Below are 7,010 nucleotides of genomic sequence, written 5' to 3'. Positions count from 1 at the left end.
CTCCCTCCTAACTTTTCATTCTGATACTGTCTGCTCTGTTGCTGTTTTGACCTCCTAATCATGCACTTTTTTATGGTCCTTTGCTAACCCTCAGCTTGAGGTTTCTCATGGTACTAAAATGAGAACATGGCTATTTTTAGCATATAAAATATGCAAGAACTACAAAACTCTTCCTCATCTGTGTTGGTGGAGCCTAATAGTCTTCGTTTTTGGTTGAAATGAGCATAGAAGTATTCTAACAAAATCCAGGGGGGGGGGGTTGTTATATATATTAAGATTTACATTTTTAAATAAATGTCAACCTTGCCTAGAGGTTACCACACTGCTTACTCACTGAAAGCATACCACCCTAGTATAGGATGAGACAAATAACTATAAATACCTTACACATGCTTGCTTTTTTAACCATTTATATTTTTTAAAAATTTCTAACCTTTTGGTACCAATGGAGACTTTGTATTAGTGAGGGTTTTAAAAAAATTCATTTGTAGTAGTCACAGGGACATACAATTTCATACCCACAACAGTGTAAGAGCTTTGTGTAACTTTATTGAACTGTATCCTATGCATGTTGTTCTGTGCTGCCTAAATTATTACACTCTTTAGAGTAGATATACGTAAAACAACAAACTTGAAAAGATTAAAGCCAAAAAGTCAGATTAATCTTTGCACAACATGTTTTAACAGTTGTCACAACAGATGAATACCATGGCAGAGTCACAGAAACATACTTCCTCTTTCCAATTAAATGAACATCTTGTTTGTAGAGTGTGTATTTGATAGGAAGGTATCTATAATATTTTTCATTAAATTATCATGCTGATCAACTTTTCTTAGCCAAGCAATGTCTTCAACATAATAACAGTAAGTAAAATGGTTTCCTGGCGGGTTATTTCACCGGTTTGAGATGTAGTAATAAATAGCCTTCTTTCATTTCAATTTAGCAGACTAAAAACAAGAAACATAATGAGATATATTGTGTAAACAAGTATTGCTAAAAGTTTCTGGTACAACTAGCGCCAAGTTCTTACCCAGCCTTCCTCCCACTGAAATCAACTGAAGTCTAGTCAATACTGAAGGCCCAGCTCATTGTTGCAACCAAACTGAGTTGGAGGGCTGGGGACAGGAAAGGCAAAAGGAACTTTACCTCACTTTCATGTCTCTTCTGGGGTTGGCTGGAGACATCTCACCCACCAGCAGCAGAGTTAGAGCCACCTCAGGGTCTTCTCTACCTTGCACTAAGCCGCCTGTAGTCCCAAGGGGCTGTCTAGCAGGTGGGAATATCTAGATTGCAGCAGTGCTCAGACCATGCTCTTTCCCCTCCAGGAACTCCCCCTTACCACAGTAGCCACCTGAAGAGTCCCTCTATACCAGGAAAATTCTCCAGTGCCCAGTTACAATGGCTATACAGCAGCTTTAGGCTGGCAGAGCTGGGATAGCAACCATGAATTGGACCCTGAGAAAGAACTCCAGGATTATGTCCATACAGGTTAGCATAGCTGCCCAGTAAAGGCAAGATTTAGCTATAGGGTCTGAGTCTCCTCTCCTGATGGTCTAAATCAGGAGTAACTTCACTGAAGTAAATGAAGTTACACTTGTGTTAAACTGGTATGTACATGAGAGGAGAATCAGTCTCATAGAGTGAGGGCATCTTAATTAACAGTCAAAGATCAAAAACATTCACAATTGCTTTGAGTCAGATAGTTTCAGAAAAAAAATAGAATATTGATCTGCTGCTTCTGGTTCAGCAAAATTTTAAGCTCTGGAATCACTTGTATTAATCACTGGGTTAGGAGAGAAAAGTATTTGAAAGCAGCCAAGGCTAGAGATTGACTGCAGCAGATGCTTTAGCATCTGACAGCTGATAATATACTTCCATCTGCTTCAATGCATTCATCTGTAAAATCAAGACTACCTCATGACCTTGGTTCTGCATTGTAATGTTTTAACATTAGAACATTACATTGAGATAGCAGCCACAGCAGCATTACAAAATCTGACTTTCTAATCAAAGATCCTCTTTAAGTGTTAGGGGCATCAGAGCTCTATGAAGAAATTGTATGTCTTGAATTAATAAATGAACATACTTTGTGTCTTATTATTATCATGGAATGGCCTCCATGTTATATTACACTTCAGATTATCTAGGCTAGTCTACAGCCCTTATTTATGTGTGTGGTCCCAGGGAGTTCAATGGGACTATTCTGGTGAATAAGAGCTTCAGGTTATTTTTAATGGTGGCCATACCGTCAAACCAAACACCAAAGTATTTTTAAATGTATCATTTGGGCTAACAGGAATATAACTATTTGAATAAATGCAAGCTGACTGACCTACACATATCGATGGCCATGAAAACATTGTGCAACTGCTCCTGCTTCTAAATGGCATTGTGAGACAGTACAGGAATAGGGTGGGAGATTAAAATGTCTTGATTAGTGAGGAGTGAAAAGGTGCACCCCCACCCCCAGGAATTCTTTAAGAATGGGACAAGAGGAGCAGCAAAAGACTTCAGGTTTTTCAGGCCAGTAGAGGCTCCTTAAGGTAGACTTTACCCAACATGTTTTTAAGCCAGATACAGTGATCACTATGCTAGGCATTAGCTCTAAATATACCGATGTATGTCAGTTATGCTTTCCACTTTCATATACCACCAGCATCCACTGGTCTAGGCTTATACCTTGGACCATGTTCTGAGAACCTCTATCCATGCTGCATATTACTTAAACTCTCTGTGTAAGGGTCACTGATGCAGCTATAGGCCTGGACAAGCTTTCCTTTGGAACCTGTCAATGTTACCCTTTGTTTAGCAGGAAGAGAAGTATGTTCACATAGTCTTGTGGTATCCTTCTCCTCTCAGGGTTGGGTTCAGGCTGCTGCCTCCATAGCACATAAATCATATTACAGTTAAGTTTCATTAGTCATTCAAAATAATTACAGATTTTTAGAAATGTAGGAAAACCTGGCACAGCAAAGTTCCATTTCATGTTCTTTCTCCTGTACTAGAACAAGCTTAACTTAAGAAACCAGTCTGGGTATTTAGAAGGAGGGATGTGTCATCGCCAAGTATGATAGAGAATGGATAAATGAGCCCGTGAAGGAATGGTTCAGCCTGACTACAGAGGTGAATACTCTGTGAAAGAAGCTTGCAGATTTTCCTTGGTAATTGCTACGTAAGTCCATGTGCTGTTGTTGCTTTTCGGATTTCAGAAATCCCTCAAGATCATCACTGAAATATAACTGAACTGTCCCTTAAGCAGGCAAGCACCACTTGGAGTCAGCAGTCAGTCATCCTTTCTCTAGAGTAAAACTTGATGGGAAAGTCACGATTTTAAGAAAAATACTGTAGTAAATAATATATTAAAATATTATGATATACATTTTTAAATGCCAAATGGGGAGAGGAAGCTGCTACTTTTTTCAAACAGCAGAGCTCCTCTTCTCCTCCCACTCACAATCATGTATGATTGAGGAGACTCAAACCATTGTATTGTGCTTTTGTTGCCACTCAGCAAATACTATGTTGCTTGTTGATGCAGGGGGCACATATGGGGACCTGGTTATTCAAACAGAAGAAGCTCAGTCTTCCTATGTGTGCTTCACAGAACTCCCTGGCTCCTCCCAACCTCCTTTGCTACCTGCTGGAATATCTAGACCTAGGCCTTAATAATAGTCCTGATCACTGATACAAGGCCCATTGAAGTCAATGGAAATATTCCACTGATTTCAATGAGCTTTGGATCAGGCCCTCAGCAGCTACTTGACTTTGTTTTTACACTTAGGAAATACAAACTCAGCACTGGAGAAGGCTCTTCCCTGCTCCTCCCAGGACCAAATGATGCCGGTTCTTCCTAAGTGAGCTATGTGTGTGTTGCTGAACCACAGGATATGAGAATTTGGAACAATATGTGCTAGCCTGTAGACCATGATTTAAGATCAAGTGTGTTACAAAGACTCTGAGGAACATAATGACAGCTAGATAATGTCACTAGTCAATATTTGGACATAAATCCTTTCCCCTTTATTATACTCTTTTTTTCTTTAAAATGGGGATTAAAGTTAGCAATATTTCAGTTACATAAAAGCAGTAGGGTTTTATAATTTTCTGAAGGTCAGCTATAATCCATATTGAATGTTTTTAGGTTCTGCTTGGTTTATTGTATTTGGCAAAAATGTAACTTGCAAGATGGAGTAAGATTTATTTTACCATTAACAAAAACATGTATTGAGAAGAAATATTCTCTAATAGTTAGAGTGCAGGGACTGGGAGTCAAGTCTTCTGAGTTTTGAAAGGCAGTGTGGCCTAGTGGATAGACCACTGGACCCGAGTGTTATTCCTGGCTTGGATACTGGACTGCTAGGTGACTTTGGGCAAGTAACTTCATTGCTCTGTGATTCAGTTTCCTCACCTTTAAAATGGGGTTAATGATATTTTCCTTCTTTATAAAGCACTTTGAGATCGCCTGATTAAAAGTACTGTATAAAACCCAGGTATTATTATTATTTTATTTATTGTTCACAGCTTTGCCACTCTACAAGTCAATGAATCTCTATGTAGCTCAGTCTACCTGTCTGAAAAAGGAGTATATAATTTAGAGGACCTAATTCCTAATGGTGTCATGAGATTATAATTACTGTTTGTAAAAGAATTTTAAGATCTTTGAATTAAAAGCTTTATACGATTATTACTTATTCAGATATCTACATTTTTTATTTCTTATGGCATCTGCCCCTGAGAAATTGAAGTGTGAATAGTAGGGTGTATGAAAGAATGGGTATATGTCTGTGTCAAATTATGAACTGCATTTTGTTTTGTGAATGCCAGATTTGGTTGTTGTATTGCAGTGTTGTAGTATCCATGTTGGTGCCAGGATGCTAGAGACTGGTGACCTGAAGAAGAGCTCTGTATAAGCACGAAAGCTTGTCTCTCTCACCAACAGAATTTGGTCCAGTAAAAGATATTATGTCACCCACCTTGTCTCTCTAAATTTGATGGTAACCTTCATTGTGACCGCCACTTTGTATTGTAACCTTTCAGGTTGGGGTGTGACCCTCATGTTGTATTGCATTCTCCATTGCGAATTAGAGTAACCATTTTGTGTTAGGGGCTTGACACCTGGTGAAATGACTACGTGCTGATCTACACTAGAAAGGTAGGTTGACCCAGCTCTCAGCTCACACCTCTGAGAGATGTAGTTAAGCCCACCTAAGCCCCAGTGTAGACAGTGCAAGGTCAATGGGAAAATACTTCCATTGATCCAACTGCCTCCTCTCAGAGAGGTGGATTTACTACAGTGATGGAAGAACCCTTTCTGTCATTGTAATAAGTGAAGCCCTACAGCAGTGTAGCTACAGTGGTGCAGCTGTGCCTCCGTACTGTTTCTAGTGAAGACATACCCTATGTCTGAGAAACTATGACAGAGCAATCTGCCATCAACTCTGATTGTCTGTCAATGACTAGCCAGCCAACCCCTGGAACAATGAACTCTCTGCACAGCAGCCTGCCTGCGGGGGAGGGGGAAGAGCACATGGCTGGGAGCTCTCCAGTTTCTCCTGTTGGGCATGTGACCAAACAGGTCAGGAACTGTTTTAAAAGGTGGGTGCTTCTCTAAGTGACCAAATCCAAGATTCACAAAAGGGGTAAGATCAGATTCAGGGGAAGTGCATTCAGGACCATTTGTTGTTTTCCAAAGATCTGTGGCACCTTTGAGACTAACAGAAGTATTGGGAGCATAAGCTTTCGTGGGTAAGAACCTCACTTCTTCAGATGCATCCCAATACTTCTGTTAGTCTCAAAGGTGCCACAGGACCCTCTGTTGCTTTTTACAGATTCAGACTAACACGGCTACCTCTCTGATTCCAAAGATCTGTAACTCCCAAGTACTTTTAACTAAGAGTAAAGTGCCAGTGATTAATAAATTCCTTTGCTAAGCCTTTATTCCTTGCTAGTCTACCACATTGTCCCTGACAAGGTTAATCGAGAAGTTCAGTACCCACAATAAGATGAAACTCTGAGGGAATGTGTATAAGCAACTGGAGGCTCAGGAAGGCACAGGCACTGGTTCTGGGATTTAAGGTGGCTGGGCCCCACATCCCAAGGAAGGGATGCAGACATAAGGTCTGCAGCTGGGAATGTGTCTTAGAGACCCAGAGCTAGGAATAGTGACATAGTTCTTCCAGGATCTCATTTGGCTTAGATTGAAGTCACTGGGATCCAATAGCTGGGTTCACTCACAACAGACTGGCATGCTTGCAGAGGGAGATTTGGCTAGGTTGTGACAGGGTGCATCTGCAGTAAGGGAGGAAATCACTGGAGGGACATTGATGGCATGAACTGTTTTGTTGAATTGCTTGTCCTTGAAATGGTTTCATTCATCTGCACACCAATGCTTTTAGCCCTGTCTGCATTTGGAAACAGAGCTGCTACTATCCTGAGGACAAAACTACTTTCAGCACCATTGCATAAAGTGTTCTTGAGACTTGGTAGAGATGGAATTTTATTAGAACTGGAGCTGAAACAAAACATTGTGGTTTAGGGCCATATCTACTCCCTACTTATAAATAATTAAAATATTTCATACTTCTACTGTGCTTTCTATCTAAAGATTTAAAACCTCTTTACAGAAAAGAATTAAAGTTTGCAACACTCCTAAGCATTATTATGCCCATTTGCAAACCTTGAAATGTCATCACAAAGAAATTAACTAATTCACTGCAAGGCATATAGGAAGCCACTAGCAGAGCCAGGAAGAGATGTCATGCTTTATGACTCCCAATTTTGTGCTTTAGCTGCAAGATTGTCCTTCCCTAAATGTCTTAGAGGAACCAGTGAAACAGGAACTGCAAGCTCTGCTTAGCTGAGCCTGTAACAGGCCAAATTCATCCTTCATGCACAACTCCAGTGTAAAAAGAAGAACAGGAGTACTTGTGGCACCTTAGAGACTAACAAATTTATTAGAGCATAAGCTTTCGTGGACTACAGCCCACTTCTTCGGATGCATCCGAAGAAG

Source organism: Trachemys scripta, chromosome 7, assembly GCF_013100865.1.
Source record: "Trachemys scripta elegans isolate TJP31775 chromosome 7, CAS_Tse_1.0, whole genome shotgun sequence".
In the NCBI taxonomy this organism is placed as follows: domain Eukaryota; kingdom Metazoa; phylum Chordata; order Testudines; family Emydidae; genus Trachemys; species Trachemys scripta.
Note: the sequence above shows the minus strand (reverse complement) of the source record.